Source organism: Carcharodon carcharias, chromosome 29 (assembly GCF_017639515.1).
Source record: "Carcharodon carcharias isolate sCarCar2 chromosome 29, sCarCar2.pri, whole genome shotgun sequence".
In the NCBI taxonomy this organism is placed as follows: domain Eukaryota; kingdom Metazoa; phylum Chordata; class Chondrichthyes; order Lamniformes; family Lamnidae; genus Carcharodon; species Carcharodon carcharias.
The window spans coordinates 3,174,732-3,192,543 of NC_054495.1; the positions used below are offsets into that span (position 1 = coordinate 3,174,732).

The 17,812-nt window shown below is 44.7% G+C and overlaps 1 protein-coding gene across 2 annotated transcripts in view; it reads right to left on the reverse strand.

The window, feature by feature from the left end:
• Positions 1-17,812, reverse strand: part of LOC121271100 (trypsin-3-like) — an 83,481-nt gene that overhangs the window by 52,057 nt on the left and 13,612 nt on the right. The window lies entirely within an intron of this gene.

Sequence of the window (17,812 nt, forward strand, 5' to 3'; positions counted from 1 at the left end):
TGCTGTGTGTTAACAACATCATAAATGCATTGGAAATATATCCCCCCTCACTGTGAGTTAACAACATTGTAAATACAATGGAAATATATCCCACTCACTACGTGTTAACAACATCATAAACACAATGGCAATATATCCCCGCATTACTGTGAGTTAACAACATCGTAAATGCAATGGAAATATATACCCACTTGCTGTGCGTTAACAACATCGTAAATGCATTGGAAATATATACCCCCTCGCTGCGTGTTAACAACATCATAAATGCAATGGGAATATATCCCCCCTCTCTGCATGTTAAGAACATCGTAAACACAATGGAAATATTTCCCGACATCGCTGTGCGTTAACAGCATCGTAAATGCAATGCAAAAATATCCCCACTCGCTGCATGTTAACATTTTCGTAAATGCAATGGAATTATATCCCCCTCTTACTGCATGTTAACAACATCGTAAACACAATGGAAATATATCCCCCATCGTTGTGTGTTAACAACATCATAAATGCAATGGAAATATATCCCCACTTGCTGTGTGTTAACAACATCGTAAATGCAATGGAAATATATGCCCTCACGCAGCATGTTAACAACATCGTAAACGCAATGGAAATATATCCCCACTCGCTGCATGTTAACAACATCGTAAAGCCAATGGAAACATATCCCCCGTCACTGATGTTAACATCATAAACACAATGGAAATATATTCCCCTTCACTGCATGTTAACAACATCGTAAACACAATGGAAATATACACCCTTCACTGCATGTTAACAACATCGTAAACACAATGAGAATATATACCCCCTCCCTGCGTCTTAACAACATGTAAACACAATAGAAATATATCCCCCCATTGCTGTGTATTAACAACATCATAAATGGAATGGGACTATATTCCCCCCACCTGTCTGCAGGTTAAAAACATCATGAACACAATGGAAATATATCCCCCCATCGCTGTTTGTTAACAACATCGTAAATGAAATGGAAATATATCCCCCCCCCTCGTTGCATTTTAACAACATCGTAAACGCAATGGAAATATATCCCCCATCGCTGCGTGTTAACAACATCATAAATACAATGCAAATATATCCCCCCTCTCTGCATGTTAACAACATCGTAAACACAATGGTAATATATCCCCCCATTGCTGTTTGTTACCAACATCGTAAATGCATTGGAAATATATCGCCCCTCGCTGTGAGTTAACACGATCGTAAATACAATTGAAATATATCCCACTCACTACGTGTTAACAACATCATAAACACAATGGCAATATATCCCCCCATTACTGTGAGTTAACAACATCGTAAATGCAATGGAAATATATACCCACTTGCTGTGTGTTAACAACATCGTAAATGCATTGGAAATATATACCCCTCGCTGCGTGTTAACAACATCATAAATGCAATGGGAATATATCCCCCCTCTCTGCATGTTAAGAACATCATAAACACAATGGAAATATTTCCCCACATCGCTGTGCGTTACCAACATCATAAATGCATTGGAAATATATCCCCCCTCGCTGTGAGTTAACAACATCATTAATACATTGGAAATATATCCCACTCACTACATGTTAACAACATCATACACACAATGGCAATATATCCCCCCATCGCTATGAGTTAACAACATTGTAAATGCAATGGAAATATATCCCCGCTCACTGCATGTTAACAACATCGTAAATACAATGGAAATATAACCCCCTTTGCTGTGTGTTAACAACATCGTAAACACAATGGCAATATATCCCCCCATTACTGTGAGTTAACAACATCGTAAATGCAATGGAAATATATACCCACTTGCTGTGTGTTAACAACATCGTAAATGCATTGGAAATATATACCCCCCTCGCTGCGTGTTAACAACATCATAAATGCAATGGGTATATATCCCCCCTCTCTGCATGTTAAGAACATCGTAAACACAATGGAAATATTTCCCGACATCGCTGTGCGTTAACAGCATCGTAAATGCAATGCAAAAATATCCCCACTCGCTGCATGTTAACATTTTCGTAAATGCAATGGAATTATATCCCCCTCTTACTGCATGTTAACAACATCGTAAACACAATGGAAATATATCCCCCATCGTTGTGTGTTAACAACGTCATAAATGCAATGGAAATATATCCCCACTTGCTGTGTGTTAACAACATCGTAAATGCAATGGAAATATATGCCCTCACGCAGCATGTTAACAACATCGTAAACGCAATGGAAATATATCCCCACTCGCTGCATGTTAACAACATCGTAAAGCCAATGGAAACGTATCCCCCGTCACTGATGTTAACATCATAAACACAATGGAAATATATTCCCCTTCACTGCATGTTAACAACATCGTAAACACAATGGAAATATACACCCCTCACTGCATGTTAACAACATCGTAAACACAATGAGAATATATACCCCCTGCCTGCGTCTTAACAACATGTAAACACAATAGAAATATATCCCCCCATTGCTGTGTATTAACAACATCATAAATGGAATGGGACTATATTCCCCCCACCTGTCTGCAGGTTAAAAACATCATGAACACAATGGAAATATATCCCCCCATCGCTGTTTGTTAACAACATCGTAAATGAAATGGAAATATATCCCCCCCCTCGTTGCATTTTAACAACATCGTAAACGCAATGGAAATATATCCCCCATCGCTGCGTGTTAACAACATCATAAATACAATGCAAATATATCCCCCCTCTCTGCATGTTAACAACATCGTAAACACAATGGTAATATATCCCCCCATTGCTGTTTGTTACCAACATCGTAAATGCATTGGAAATATATCGCCCCTCGCTGTGAGTTAACACGATCGTAAATACAATTGAAATATATCCCACTCACTACGTGTTAACAACATCATAAACACAATGGCAATATATCCCCCCATTACTGTGAGTTAACAACATCGTAAATGCAATGGAAATATATACCCACTTGCTGTGTGTTAACAACATCGTAAATGCATTGGAAATATATACCCCTCGCTGCGTGTTAACAACATCATAAATGCAATGGGAATATATCCCCCCTCTCTGCATGTTAAGAACATCGTAAACACAATGGAAATATTTCCCCACATCGCTGTGCGTTACCAACATCATAAATGCATTGGAAATATATCCCCCCTCGCTGTGAGTTAACAACATCATTAATACATTGGAAATATATCCCACTCACTACGTGTTAACAACATCATACACACAATGGCAATATATCCCCCCATCGCTATGAGTTAACAACATTGTAAATGCAATGGAAATATATCCCCGCTCACTGCATGTTAACAACATCGTAAATACAATGGAAATATAACCCCCTTTGCTGTGTGTTAACAACATCGTAAATGCAATGGAAATATATCCCCCCTCACTTCATGTTAACAACATTATAAATACAATGGAAATATATCCCCACTTGCTGTGTGTTAACAGCATCGTAAATGCAATGGAAATATATCCCCACTTACTGTGTGTTAACAACATCGTAAATGCAATGGAAATATATACCCACTTACTGTGTGTTAACAACATCGTAAATGCATTGGAAATATATAGCCCCTTGCTGCGTGTTAACAACATCATAAATGCAATGGAAATATATCCCCACTCAATGTGTGTTAACAACATCATAAACACAATGGAAATATATCACCCTCGCCGTGTGTTAATAACATTGTAAAAGCAATGGGAATATATCCCCCCTCGCTGTGTTTTAACATTATCGTAAACACAATGGAAATATATCCCCACTTGCTGCGTGTTAACAACATTGTAAAGGCAATCGAAATATATCCCCCCCTCACTGCATGTTAACAACATAGTAAACACAATGGAAATATATCCCTGCTCGCTGCGTGTTAACAGCATCATAAACACAATGGAAATATATCCCCTTCACTGCATGTTAACAACATCGTAAACACAATGGAAATATATCCCCCCTCACTGCATGTTAACAACATTGTAAACGCAATGGAAATATATCACCCTCGCTGCGTGTTAACAACATCGTAAACACAATGGAAATATATCCCCCCCACTGTGTGTTAATAACATCGTAAAAGCAATGGGAATAGATACCCCCTCACTGCATGTTAACATTATTGTGAATGCAATGGAAACATATCCCCCCTCACTGCATGTTAACAACATCGTAAACACAATGGAAATATATCCCCCCTCACTGTGTGTTAACAACTTCGTAAACACAATGGAAATATATCCCCACTCATTGTGTGTTAACAACATCGTAAAAACAATGGGAATAGATACCCCCTCGCTGCATGTTAACATTATTGTAAATGCAATGGAAATATATCCCCCCTCACTGCATGTTAACAACATCGTAAACACAATGGAAATATATCCCCACTCAATGTGTGTTAACAACATCATAAACACAATGGAAATATATCCCCCTCGCTGTGTGTTAATAACATTGTAAAAGCAATGGGAATATATCCCCCCTCACTGTGTTTTAACATTATTGTAAACACAATGGAAATATATCCCCACTTGCTGCATGTTAACAACATCGTAAAGGCAATCGAAATATATCCTCCCTCACTGCATGTTAACAACATCGTAAACACAATGGAAATATATCCCCGCTCGCTGCGTGTTAACAACATCGTAAACACAATGGAAATATACCCCCCTGCTTCTTAACAACATCGTAAACGCAATGGAAATATATCCCCCCTCGTTGCATTTTAACAACATCATAAATGCCATGGAAATATATCCTCTCTCATTGCATGTTAACAACTTAATAAATGCAATGGAAATATATATCCCCTTGCTGCGGGATAACCACATCGTAAATGCAAAGGGAATATTTCCACCTTGCTGCATGTTAACAACATTGTAAATGCATCAGGAAGATATGCTCACTTTCTGTGTGTTAATGGTATTGTAAATGCAGTGGGATGATGAACTTGCTCACTGCATGTTAATTATATCACAAATGTGGTGGGAATGTGCACTCACAGTGTCTTAACAATAGCGTAAACATGGTGGGAAGAGGTACTCACAGTGTCTTAACAATATCATAAACATGGTGGGAGGAGGCACTCACTGTGTCTTAACAACATCTTAAACATGGAGGGAAGATACACTCACTGTGTCTTAACACTATCGTAAACATGGTGGGAAGATACACTAACTGTGTCTTAACAATATCATAAACATGGTGGGAAGATGCACTCACTGTGTCTTAACAATAGCATAAACATGGTGGGAAGAGGCACTCACTGTGTCTTAACAATATCTTAAACATGGAGGGAAGATACACTCACTGTTTCTTAACAATATCATAAACATGGTGGGAAGAGGCACTCACTGTGTCTTAAAAATATCGTAAACATGGTGGGAAGAGGCACTCACTGTGTCCTAACAATATGTTAAACATGGAGGGAAGATCCACTCACTGTGTCTTAACAATATCATAAACATGGTGGGAAGAGGCAATCACTGTGTCTTAAAAATATCGTAAACATGGTGGGAAGAGGCACTCACTGTGTCTTAACAATATGTTAAAAATGGAGGGAAGATCCACTCACTGTGTCTTAACAATATCGTAAACATGGTGGGAAGATGCACTCACTGTGTCTTAACAATATTATAAACATGGTGGGAAGATGCACTCACTGCATCTTAACAATACTATAAACATGGTGGGAAGATGCACTCACTGTGTCATAACAATATCGTAAACAAGGCGGAGAGATTCACCCACCGCTGTGTGTTAACAATGGAGTTTACCCAGCGAGAAGACAGAGTTGCTCACTGCGTGATAATGATATCATAAACATGGTGGGAAGATTTGAAAAGAGTGACAGATGGAAATGGATCATACACTTACAACAATTGGCAAGATTCCATGAAGCAAATACTGTTATCGGCACAACATGCTGTTCGAAAAGAACTTCCCATTAATCATGGAAGGTCAAGGCGCTGCATTAATACTGCCCAGCCATAGTCATGGAAAGTTTCTCTCTGTATCTAAACATGCAACTGCAGCTGAAACAGGTTGGCCCTACATGGAGAGTTCACAGGATAATATACATGTGGAATACAGTCACAGTGTGGACCCTACATGGAGAGTTCACAGGATAGTGTACGTGTGGAACAGAATCACACTGTGGACTCTACATGGAGAGTTCACAGGACAATATACGTGTGAAATAGAATCACAGTGTGGAACCTACATGGAGAGTTCACAGGATAATATACGTGTGAAATAGAGTCACAGTGTGGACCCTATTTTAATACGCACAATGAATGTAGCGCCCAATCCAAGTATTTACGTGGCTCGTCCACATTGTGTCTTAACTCCAGGAAACCACAACCAAGGGTAGTGACTCAGGTGAAGGCGGAGCCCAGGGATAACTGATCTTGATCCTCAAAGTTTGACTAAGCGTGGATATTCATCATATAGGTACAGATGAAGCTAGGTAGCCGATCACATGGTTAGCGGTCCGAAGACCTACCCTGAATATCATCATCTAAAAGTGCATTATTTTTATTAATTATTTACATCAACAAAGGAAAAAGCCGTAATAGTTAATGTAATTATAATTAACGTTGTGCAACCACCTCCCAAACAACTAAACAAGGTAAAAGCCAAAACCGTTATGCCAGACTAAACATGGTCATTTAACCAATATGTACAAATTATTCACCTTACCCGCCCACCAGGGATCAGGCGTTAGACTTCTCACTCTGGAGATATACAATACCCAGCTTGTGGCACCTCTCCAACCTTCATCTTGGGTCTTGTGACATCTCACCAGGTGGGATCTGTGAAACGATTCTCTGACTACTGGTCTCCAAGGATTTGTAAAATTTCCAAGGTCAGAGAGATGGTCAGTCTCGGGATAAGCTGGGTGAAGGACTTGGATTTGTGAATCTTCAGGAATCGCTTGACGAATCTGAAGAACAGCACGGACCTGCCCCCTGTCAGTTCTGGTATCTCGTCCTTCAGATTTTGGTACTTGTGTTCTTTCTCTGCCCAAGCTTTCTCCAATGATTTGTTATTGTCCCCGAAATGCACTGTGACATCCACCACCGCTACTACTCCGTCCTAGACAAGAACCAGGTCTGGCTTCCAGAGGGACCTGTCCTTCCCGAAGAGTCTCGGTTCCAAGTGAGATGTCCAGCCGTACCTGGCGAGAAACTGCTGTATTTTGTTACGTGTTTTGATCCAAGCGTTTTTAATGAACGTTCAGTTGCCGGAGATGTGAGCCAGTGAGTCAAACGGGGCCTCACACCATCTGCGGGATTTGTTTGCGTGTTGTCTGCCTGGGTTTAAGGTGGATCTCGTTGGATAGAGATTACACCGCAGTAATAAGCTGTTAATGAGTCTGGACTGTTTAATGTTAAAACAGGTTTTGATCCAGGAGTTTGAGGGGTAGTCATTTCCATAATACCTGATGCCTGTTCCTTGGCATTGGAGTTCGGTCCACTTTAAATATTCACCCTCCCTCCAAGCCGCGTATCTATTGACGGGTTTGGGTCTGGACGTTTGGGTAGTATCCGTCCATCCCATGGCGATACCAACTTCGTCTGCGCCATTTCCTTCATGTGTCCCTCTTGGACCCCTTTTATCCTTGAGGGATTCCCCGAACTCCCTGAGCACTTTGAGGTTCCTCAGGGAGTTGATTGTTTGTTTGTTTTCGATGCCACTGAATTCAAACGAGGCCTGTATCACCGCATCCGGGGAGCTCTCCAACGCCTCCAGTTTCTGGATAATGGCGAATGGAATCTGGACTTCAAGTCTCGGCATGGCTGGACCTCCATTCCAGTTATTGCTGTATAGTAAACCATCCGTTGTATGCGGTGGAAGATGGAGGATTTCTTTGGTTGCATTATTGATATAGTGATTCAGTTTAATCAGTGTGTTCTGTGAAACCTCAGCAAGGATTAAGTGAAAGTAGATTCTAGGAATCAGATGTGTTTTAAGGATTTCGATCCTTTGGATAGGCCAAAGTGCTGCCTTCTTCAGATTCTCTATCCACATACCGATTTTGGATCCCCCATTGTTCCTCAGTTACCCCCGCCCAGGGGTCGATTCTGGCACCCAGATATTTCTCCGTCTCACCTGGTGGAATGGAAGAGATCGGATTTCCTCTCAGCTGCGCTCTACTGTTGTACAGGAATGTCTTCCTCTTGTGGATGAAGTGGAAGCCCTTGGTCTTTCCGGCATTCACCTCCAACCCCGTCTTTTGGCAGAAGTCCTGTCCAATGGCCAAGTTCTTGGTCATGCCGGCATGGAAGTCACTGAGCAGAGCAATGCCGTCAGCAAACGTCAGAGCTGAACAACTCATCTGTGTTCCCCGAAAGGGCAAGTGGACCCCCAACTGTGCCTCTTGTAGGGTGCAGATCAGAGGATCCATCGCGATGTTAAACAGTATTGGTGATAATGGCTCACCTTGTTTGACCCCTCTCGTGATGTTAATGGGTTTTGTTCTGCCGACTTTACATTCAATGTATGTGTCTGTTTCCGTGTCCAGATCTGTTACCATGGTTATGAATGATTCGGGCAGCCCCACTCTCTGAAGTGCCTTCATGAGCATTTTATGCCCTACGGAATCGAAAGCCTTAGCTAGGTCCACAAAGACAACGGCCAGCTCTCTCCTGTTGCATTTCGCCCCTTCCATGATATTACTGAGAATCGTGATGTTCTCATTACAACCAGGAGTGGCCACCAGAACCCTTTCTGCCTGGGGTTGATCTGGACTGCTTCACTTAAGCGTTTGGCAATGATCTTCGTAAAGAGCTGTAATAAAATCGGGCCGATCGTTATTGGCCGTTAGTTGTCAATACTTTTAAGTTTCTCGGCATCGTCTGTCTTGGGAATGAGAACCGTACGACTCTTTCTCAGCACCCGAGGGATGGAACTAGACATGAGCCAGAGAGTGAAGAGGCGTGGAATCCTGTCTTCAAACTCCGCCTGGATGTCACTGATGTTTTCCCACTTCATTCCATCAGGACCTGCTGCCGTGTTCTTATCCATGCCATGTATCGCCTGTTCAACCTCTACCTTACTTATGGGCTCTTCCAAAGAATCGTAGCTTCTCGTTCCCTTACATGGTGCAAACTTCTGAAGGTTTGGTTTGTTATTAGGTTTGGAGAGTTTTTTCTGTAAAACTCTCCTCTAGTCCAGCTTTGCTGGGTGGACATAACAGGGTGGATGGTGCACCCATGATTAGATGTGCTATTTTCCTTCTGTCAGTCTTGTATGCCAATTGTGTAGATTTGAAATGTGCTTTTTTCGCTGCTCACTATTTCTTTGCCTTTGTGATTCTGCTTCTGTCTTTTGGGCGACTACTGTATTCCTGGACCCTTTGCCAGTTTGATCTTCCTTCCTTTCATTCAGTATCGTATCTGTGATGCTTTCCACGAGGCCGATGTCTAAGGCTCTCGTTTCCGGATCATCGGTTACAATCATCAGTTCCTCAGCTGATTTCAGCTGATCGTCCGGATCCCTGTATCTAGGGATACTGGCTGGGGGTCGCACATTCCTTGCCGTTCGGGAACTGATCCCTGGGACCAACTCTGCGTCATCCCCCTCTCGCGGAGTTTCCATTTCCAAAGCACCTTCCCTCTGGCTGCTTTGCAGTGTTGGTATGCTCGTTGACTTTCAGGAGACATCTTCTCTTAGAAGCAATCTGTCTGTTTGTTTTTGATGTAAGATGGACTGCAATCCTTTTGTTAATATCTGTGCAGCCTTCGTACTGCTTTGGCAAATGCGTCCATTTGTAAACTCCGGCCAGGTTTACCCTGTGGTGGGTGAGCTGCTACTCTCTTTGCGTTCTGTACCTCTGCATGCCTGTGATGCTCCTGCTTGCTGAGCCCAATTTGAGATGTGAATTGCATTTCGCAATGTTCACATTCAAAGATCGTACCTGGTGAGGGGTGGCCTGACCCCTTTACACTTGCTATAGTGACAAGCAATGGAATGGTACTCGCCAGTTTTCCTGCATTTGGTACATATCATATGGAGGTGTTTGATTTGGTGTCTTACATCCATATGTTTGCAGAACTCGCCCACCCTGGGAAGCATCACATTGACTGACTGCAGAGCAGACCATCAATGGGATAGTGGATTTCCACCTCTCTCCTTACATTTCTGTCTTCAATGGGGTGACAGCACCACAGGCTTGACATAGGTGGGTGGGACCCCTGTATCATCTTGGGGCTCCACGATCCCCTTCTCGTTCAAAGTTACCGTTCCCTTGAATTTAGTATTATAAAAGGTGAGTGTTCTTATGGCTATCGAGTCCTCCCTTTCGCTTTGTGGGCTTGACTCCAATACCTTCTCCCGTTCAATGATATTCACTGCTGGTGGTTCGAGATCCTGCAGTCTGGCTTGCTTCCCCGGTTCCCAGTAGGTTATGTAATGATGCCTGTCCAGCCTCAGTTCTACCTTGGCAGTTTGTGTTGAGGTGGACTTTTTTACTAGTCCGTTGAACTCAGAACTAGTATATGAGTAGCAAGTGCAATTGACACAGCGGCCTGCTACAAACAGCGCAACTGCTGGGACGATTTTTAACCAGGTCGCTTCCCGACCGGATCACTCTGACTGAAGTCGGTCATCCATTTTTACACGAAACGGCTTGGCCTGCGCAGACCACACCCAACACAGTGCTCTTTGTAACGTCGTTCAGCCAACGAAACCTCTTCTCTCCGTGTGCCAACTCGGATAACGGCGACATAGTTACCAGCAGGAACGACGAGGACACAACCGACACTGTGAATGGTGAGAGCACCAAACCAACACAGGCCTTGGAACCACATTCCAGACAGACTCATGGGTGAGACCGTCACCAACAGAGTCATAGAGGGTTCACAGGATAGTGTACGTGTGAAATAGAGTCTCCATGTGGAACCCACATGGAGAGTTCACAGGACAATATACATGTGAAATAGAATCACAGTGTGGACCCACACGGAGAGTTCACAGGGTAGTGTACATGTGAATTAGAGTCACAGTGTGGACCCACATGGAGAGTTCACAGGACAATATACATGTGAAATAGAATCACAGTGTGGACCCTACATGGAGAGTTGACAGGATAGTGTACGTGTGAATTAGAGTCACAGTGTGGACCCAAATGGAGAGTTCACAGGACAATATACATGTGAAACAGAGTCACAGTGGGTACCCTTCATGGAGAGTTGACAGGATAGTGTACGTGTGAATTAGAGTCACAGTGTGTACTCTACATGGAGAATTGACAGGATAGTGTACGTGTGAATTAGAGTCACAGTGTGGACCCACATGGAGAGTTCACAGGACAATATACATGTGAAACAGAGTCACAGTGGGTACCCTTCATGGAGAGTTGACAGGATAGCGTACGTGTGAATTAGAGTCACAGTGTGTACTCTACATGGAGAGTTGACAGGATAGTGTACGTGTGAAATAGAGTCACAGTGTGGACCCACATGGAGAGTTGACAGGATAGTGTACGTGTGAATTAGAGTCACAGTGTGGACCCACATGGAGAGTTGACAGGATAGTGTACGTGTGAATTAGAGTCACAGTGTGGACCCACATGGAGTGTTGACAGGATAGTGTACGTGTGAATTAGAGTCACAGTGTGGACCCACATGGAGTGTTGACAGGATAGTGTCTGTGTGAATTAGAGTCACAGTGTGGACCCACATGGAGTGTTGAAAGGATAGTGTCCGTGTGAATTAGAGTCACAGTGTGGACCCACATGGAGAGTTGACAGGATAGTGTACGTGTGAATTAGAGTCACAGTGTGGACCCACATGGAGAGTTCACAGGACAATATACATGTGAAACAGAGTCACAGTGGGTACCCTTCATGGAGAGTTGACAGGATAGTGTACGTGTGAATTAGAGTCACAGTGTGTACTCTACATGGAGAGTTGACAGGATAGTGTACGTGTGAAATAGAGTCACAGTGTGTACCCTACATGGAGTGTTGACAGGATAGTGTACGTGTGAATTAGAGTCACAGTGTGGACCCACATGGAGAGTTCATAGGATAATATACGTGTGAAACAGAGTCACAGTGTGTACTCTACATGGAGAGTTGACAGGATAGTGTACGTGTGAAATAGAGTCACAGTGTGGACTCTACATGGAGAGTTGACAGGATAGTGTCCGTGTGAATTAGAGTCACAGTGTGGACCCACATGGAGAGTTCATAGGATAATATACATGTGAATTAGAGTCACAGTGTGGGCACTACATGGAGAGTTCACAGGGTAGTGTACGTGTGAAACAGAGTCACAGTGTGGACTCTACATGGAGAGTTCACAGGGTCGTGTACATGTGAATTAGAGTCACAGTGTGGACTCTACATGGAGAGTTCACAGGGTAGTGTGCCAAAACTTGTCAAAAAATGCATTGACAATATATATCACGCGTATGAAAAAGCAATTTCTGATGTTCTTGTGTCCCAACACACTAAGCTCGAAGTAAAGGGACAATTAAGCAATATTACACTTGTTGGAGACAGCTAACCGCTATATGTTACTGTGGTGATGTTGAACATGTCACACTGCAGTTCTAAAGGTCAGTAATTGAAGGATTGCTTTTCTGGACAGCGACACTAAAAGCACTCAAGGAGGATAGAAGGCCGGTGGAGCTGTCGGGTGCAGCAAGGTCACTATTGGTTTCAGAGTCCAGAGATACTGAAGTTTGAGTCTGCCAAAAGTAGCAGCTGCACTCCAAGTTCAACTGTGTCCTGTGTTCATCGCTTGTGTGCCAGGAATCCACCTTCAGCTCAATAACAGCAGTCGCACAAATGGTGCTGTGACTTATCCACAGAATGTTTCCACTCTGGCGGTGTTTACCCACACTGGGCAGTGTGTGCTGCTCCTGGCAAACTGTGTCAAATTTGCAGAAAACCCCAACTCTTGGCCTGTGTTTGTCCTTCAAAGTCAACTACCAATACCAACATACCACGTATGCATAGCACAGCAAGAGGCAAGAGAGAACGTAGTCAATGTAGAGGCAGATGCTTGATTGACACCACGTCCACAAACATTCACTCCCTCCACCACCAACGCATAGTCGCAGCAGTGTGTACCATCTACAAGATGCACTGCAGGAACTCAACCCAAGTTCAAATCCCACCAAGGCAGATGGTGAAATCTGAATTCAATAAAAATCTGGGATAATAAGCCTACTGATGATCACGTAACCATTTCCAATTGTTGTAAAAACCCACCTGGTTCACATTTAATGTCCTGACTCGGTCTGGCCTGCATGTGACTCCAGACCCACAGCAATGTGGTTGACTTTTAAATACCACCCCCCCACCCCCGAACGGAGGCATTAAGGATGGGCAATAAATGCTGGCCATGCCAGTGATGCCCACATCTCATAAGCGACTTTTTTTTTAAATATCTGACCCCTATCAGACACGGTCCGACAAAAGGGACCACCAAGTGCACCAGACCATCCAACTGTCAGCAAGTTGCATTAAAGCCCGCTTTGACCCTGAGCACACCACACAGCTCATCATGGATGCTGTTCTCGTGCAGGGAGCCCATCCATTGCTGCGATGGCAAGTCAATCGCTAACGCCTGTGGAGTAATGTTATTCACAAAGAAGAGAGGTAAGCGCTCCCAATCACATGAGGTATCTAACTCTTTCATCCCCATTTGAAGTCATAACCAATCTTAGAGCACTAGTGACCTTGTTCAAGCTACCTGGCAAACCACCTTCTCAAATAGAACGTTGGATACTCAAGCTCCATGTTGAGTATCAGCCGGGCATTCTCAACCCAACAGGCTATCTTCCATGACATTGCTTGCCAACTGTTAGTCCTTCTAGCCATGAGGAAAAGGTTGTCGAACAACATCTCAACCGCATAGGCCTAAATACGGTGCCAAAATCGCTAAAGCCAACTAACATTAAAGTGGCAACCAAACAAGAGGAGGCATTACAATGATATATGACAGCTATGGAGTCGCAAAACTGGGAAGAGAGCATTTACAAACTATATCGCATGCCTGCTACAAGGTCTCCCCAACTTTAGAAATGATCTCACCATTACAGCTGCAAGTGATCTTGTGTTGAGCAGCAATGGTACTGTCAATCCACAATCATTGAGGGAACATGTTACCGATATGGCACGTGAAGGTCACCAGGGATCTGTCAAAACTCCTGAGGGAGAGGTTACCAGGAATTGAGTGTATGGACGAACACAAAACCAGTCAGCGTTTGTCAAGCAACCACAATATCAAACCTTCCTGATCCTCCCAAGGCGTCTGGACGACCCCCAGAGCCATGACTTGGCATTGGCACTGCTTTTTGCAAACCTGTCCACTGGTGGGCACCTGCTTGTTGGCACTGGTGACTGCAGCAGGTTGCCTGCCGTGGAAAGAGTCACATCAGCTTCGACGAAAGCGGTCGTTCCCAAAGCTTGACCGGGCCTTCACCTCATTTGGAGCCTCACAAATGGTGGGAAGTGACAATGGGTCATCATTCCACAGCCATGAGCTCAGTCAATTTACCAACGATCTCAGTTTCACTCATCGACAGGTCACACTCCATTGGCCAGGAGTTAATGGAGATATTGAGAGATTTATACACACCTTGAAAAAAGAGATATGGACAGCCGCAGCTGAGCCACAAGTCATGAAAGCAAGATCTGTGTCGCTTTCGCCACAACTAAGGAGCAACCGCTCACTCAAAAGCTGGGAAGGCCCTGTCTACGGCTCATCTTTGCACATCCTATGCACACACGTGTCTTCCTGAACTACCCTGCGGAGCTCATAGAAACTTGGAAGCAGGAGTAGCCCTTTCAGCCCTTCGGGCCTGTTCCACCATTTAATAAGAGTCATGGCTGATCTGATTGTGGCCTCAACTCCACCTTCCTGCCTGTGCCCCATAGCCCTGACCCTTCGCACCCCCCCCCCAACACCCCTTGTTTATCAAATATCTATCCAACTCAGCCTTGAATAGATTCAATGACCCGGCCTCCACTGCTCTCTGGGGAAGAGAATTCTACAGACTAATGACTCTCTGAGAGAAAAAAAATTCTCTTCATCTCCATCCTAAAAAAGAGAGCTCTTAATTTAAACTGTGTCCCCTAGCTCTAGTCCCCCCCACAAGAGGAAACATCCTCTCAGCATCTACCCTGTCACATCCCATCAGGATCTTATATAGTTCAAAAAGATCACCTCTCATTCTTCCAAACTCAGATGAGTACAGGCCCAACCTGCTCAACCTTCCCTCATAAGACAACCCCTTCATCAGTCGAACGAACATTCTCTGAACTGCTTTAAATGCAACTGTATCCTTTTTTCCAAATAAGGAGGCCAAGGCTGTACAAGGTACTCCAGGCATGGCCTCACCAGAGCTCTGTGCAACTGCATTCGGATTAGAGTAACGATCAACATGGGGCGTGAACGTGCCTGAGAATGGAAGGATAGAAAAGCAGCACAATGCAGACTGAAGCATGGGTTCCACGATTAAAGCCAGGAGGGGCTTGTGAAACATGATAGTCATGTTGGAAAGCAAGAACTCTGACATCCAACAATTCACTGTGACCAACACAAAGGGAGCACCAATCGCTGAGAGGTGTGGTTCACGCAAAACACAATATTCTTCCTAAGTGTTCTGAGATGTCACCTTCTACCTTGGACTCTAGGCATGGGGCTTGGTGCTTAGGGAGACTGAAGACGTACTCTGGCCTCTGCTTAACACTTGCTTTTTTCTCATTTGTTTATAGGATGTGGGCATCACTGGCTAGGCCTGCATTCATAGCCCACCGCCAATTGGAAGCGTGAGGTCATGCACTTTGGTAGGAAGAACAGAGGCACAGACTATTTTCTAAATGGGAAGAGAATTCGGAAATCTGGACTGCAAAGGGACTTGGGAGTCCTGGTCCAGGATTCTCTTAAGGTTAACTTGCAGCTTGAGTCGGTAGTTAGGAAGGCAAATGCAATGTTGGCGTTTATTTCAAGAGGACTAGAATATAAAAGCAGGGATGTGCTGCTGAGACTTTATAAGGCTCTGGTCAGACCACATTTAGAATATTGTGAGCAATTTTGGGCTCTGTATCTCAGAAAGGATGTTCCAGGCTGGAGGAGGTTTCAGAGATAGGAAGAGTTGGAGGAGCTCGAGGTGGTTACAGAGTTAGGGAGGGTTGTAGGTGCTGGAGGAGGTTACAGAGATAGGGAGGGTTGTAGGGGCTGGAGGAGGTTACAGAGATAGGGAGGGTTGTAGAGGCTGGAGGAGGTTACAGAGATAGGGAGGGTTGTAGGGGCTGGAGGAGGTTACAGAGATAGGGAGGGTTGTAGGTGCTGGAGGAGGTTACAGAGATAGGGAGCGTTGTAGGGGCTGGAGGAAGTTACAGAGATAGGGAGGGTTGTAGGGGCTGGAGGAGGTTACAGAGATAGGGAGGGTTGTAGGGGCTGGAGGAGGTTACAGAGATAGGGAGGGTTGTAGGTGCTGGAGGAGGTTACAGAGATAGTGAGGGTTGTAGGTGCTGGAGGAGGTTACAGAGATAGGGAGGGTTGTAGGTGCTGGAGGAGGTTACAGAGATAGTGAGGGTTGTAGGGGCTGGAGGAGGTTACAGAGATAGTGAGGGTTGTAGGTGCTGGAGGAGGTTACAGAGATAGGGAGGAGGTGAGGAGGCCATGGAAGGATTTGAAAACCAGGATGGGGATTATAAAATCGATGTGTTGCCCGACCAGGAGCCCATGTAGATCAGCGAGGATCAGGGGCTGCTGGGTGCACGAGACTTTGTGTGAGGTTTTCAAATTCTTCCACGGCCTCCTCACGTCCTCCCTATCTCTGTACCCTCCTCCAGCCCCTACAACCCTCACTATCTCCGTAACCTCCTCCAGCCCCTACAACCCTCACTGTCTCTGAAACCTCCTCCAGCCCCGACAACCCTCACTATCTCTGAAATCTCCTCCAGCCCCTACAAAACTCCCTATTGCTGAAATCTCCTCCAGCCCCTACCTCCTCCAGCCTATACAACCCTCCCTATCAATATAGCCTCCTCCAGCACCTACAAGCCTCCCTATCTCTGTAAACTCCTCCAGCCCCTACAACCCTCCCTATCTCTGTAACCTCCTCCAGCCCCTACAACCCTCCCTATCTCTGTAACTGCTTCCAGCCCCTACAACCCTCCCTATCTCTGTAACCTCCTCCTGCCCCTACAACCCTCCCCATCTCTGTAACCTCCTCCAGCCCCTACAACACTCCCTATCTCTGTAACCTCCTCCACCCCTACAACCCTCCCCATTTCTGTAACCTCCTCCAGTCCCTACAACCCTCCCCGTTTCCCCAGTACTGGTGACAGGCCCCATGAATAGAAACCCAATTCTCACACACGAATCTTACAGCCACACAGTCATACAAACAGACTGACATAAGTACAATGAGAGGACTCCAGCCTCAGGGCTGTGACCGCCTTTGGGGACAACACAATCCAGGTGACCACACCTCTCCACCTCCTGCACTCTAGATGCATCGCAGAGTCCAAAACCCGGACTCCAGCTCATTAGTCTCTGAGCTGGAGTTCCTCGAGCTGCGGACACTCACGGTAGATGTGTTACACAGGGACCCTCCATCCCTTGTGGGCTGCACATTTTTGCCTCATCACATCCCCGCGAAGCTCCTTGGTTGGGGAAGGGGGGGTGGGGGGCGGCGGGGTGGAGGGACGTTTTACTTTGTCCAACGCGCTATCGGAATGCAAGTTTTTGTCGTAACTTTCCTACGCTTCGGCTGTGGGACATTTAACATCTGGCATGTGGGG